Below are 2,037 nucleotides of genomic sequence, written 5' to 3'. Positions count from 1 at the left end.
AATGTACTCCTCTGAAGATGTACACGTCAAGGATATTCATGTAAAAAATAAACACGAGATGGGTTTTTTTGTTGTGCATAATGAATGTCTTACTAGGGACAACCACTACCGAATCCTATTTTGGTGGTGAAAACGTGTTGATTAATGCACGGTGTAACATAGATATAGAGCCCCTGTTCAATCAGCGTCGTATCTGGGCCAAGACAGAACATCATTACGAACTGCTCTTTTGGTTTCACACTGGAAACATTTTAATTACTACATTTCATCTAAATACAGTAAATGTTTATCCCAGAATCTACCATTTTTTTTATTTAACCGAACCCTTTGACTGCTATTATATATATATATAATACTGTACTGCTAACATATTCCACGGTGAGTTAATAAAAAAACACTACTGTTCCTCCAAATTATTCCAGCTTCTCGAGGATAACTTCAAGTAACAAACGATATTCTAGCCACGTCATCACGTATTGTCACCATCCCTATTTATACTCTGAAATCCCCTCAGCAGTCGCTGTATTGCCTTTTCACTTACTCATAGAATATTTTAATTGCACCCGAATAAGCAAAAAATTATGAAGTGAAAAATCAAGGCAAGGAAGCTGTCTGGGGGGGGGGAAGGAAAGAGAGAAGACTTGTGACACCCAGAGCTCTGTTCTGGAACGGACATCACTTTTATGGCAGTTCAACAAGCAGGGCCTAGGTGTTCTTATGTTTTTTTTTACTTTCTCTGCAAAGGTGTTTGTTGTTGTGTGGAAGTGATATAAGGAGCCTGATAATCATGGTCTTCCCTGTGTTTTTTTTAATGAGGAAGATAGTCATCTGGCAGAATTCTGGGTTTGTCAGTTGGCATCGGCTCAGAACTAGAGATATAGTCCTCAGTCAGCAAGTGATGTATTACAGCACAGTCGACTACTATCTTAACCGGCAGATTTGCTGAGTGCTTCGTGACCCAGGACAGGAGGAAGGGGGTGTAAAAGGGATAGTTCACCCAAATTACGTGTTGGTATCTTTACCCTTTAAATCCTCATTGGCCTCATTAGGAAGCGACACAATGGCACATACAGCACTGTAAAGATAAGACCGACAAGCTACACCACTGTAGAGGTAAAGAGGACAGGCTACATCGCTGTAGAGGTAAAGAGGACAGGCTACACCGCTGTAGAGGTAAAGAGGACAGGCTACAGCACTGTAGAGGTAAAGAGGACAGGCTACACCGCTGTAGAGGTAAAGAGGACAGGCTACACCGCTGTAGAGGTAAAGAGGACAGGCTACATCGCTGTAGAGGTAAAGAGGACAGGCTACAGCACTGTAGAAGTAAAGAGGACAGGCTACACCACTGTAGAGGTAAAGAGGACAGGCTACACCACTGTAGAGGTAAAGAGGACAGGCTACACCGCTGTAGAGGTAAAGAGGACAGGCTACAGCGCTGTAGAGGTAAAGAGGACAGGCTACAGCGCTGTAGAGGTAAAGAGGACAGGCTACAGCGCTGTAGAGGTAAAGAGGACAGGCTACACCGCTGTAGAGGTAAAGACGACAGGCTACAGCGCTGTAGAGGTAAAGACGACAGGCTACAGCGCTGTAGAGGTAAAGACGACAGGCTACAGCGCTGTAGAGGTAAAGAGGACAGGCTACAGCGCTGTAGAGGTAAAGAGGACAGGCTACACCACTGTAGAGGTAAAGACGACAGGCTACAGCGCTGTAGAGGTAAAGACGACAGACAGGCTACAGCACTAGAGGTAAAGACACCAGGCTACAGCGCTGTAGAGGTAAAGACGACAGGCTACAGTGCTGTAGAGGTAAAGACGACAGACAGGCTACACCACTGTAGAGGTAAAGATGACAGGTTACAGCACTGTAGAGGTAAAGACGACCTAGATGTGTGACTGGAGAGCATTCGTAAATCTCCCAATCAATGCTGCTTGAAGTCCCCCATGTACTCGGAGCCAAGTCAAAGACAAGTTTTCTCTCGATAATCACAAGCCTGTATTGTTTGATTTAGCTATGCTATCACTTCCCCCAAAGCTGTTC

The 2,037-nt window shown here is 44.5% G+C and overlaps 1 protein-coding gene across 11 annotated transcripts in view; it reads left to right on the top strand.

The window, feature by feature from the left end:
• LOC110499563 (kinesin-like protein KIF20B) overlaps window positions 1–73 on the top strand; it is a 49,414-nt gene extending 49,341 nt beyond the window's left edge. For all 11 annotated transcript variants that reach the window (XM_036956374.1, XM_036956378.1, XM_036956375.1 and 8 more), the window contains one exon: window positions 1–73. This exon is cut by the window's left edge and continues 374 nt beyond it. The gene's annotated coding sequence lies outside the window, so the exon portion shown is untranslated.
• Window positions 74–2,037: the final 1,964 nt, after the last annotated feature.

Source organism: Oncorhynchus mykiss, chromosome 20 (genome assembly GCF_013265735.2).
Source record: "Oncorhynchus mykiss isolate Arlee chromosome 20, USDA_OmykA_1.1, whole genome shotgun sequence".
In the NCBI taxonomy this organism is placed as follows: Eukaryota; Metazoa; Chordata; class Actinopteri; order Salmoniformes; family Salmonidae; genus Oncorhynchus; species Oncorhynchus mykiss.
This window is presented reverse-complemented; position numbering and strand designations above follow the sequence as displayed.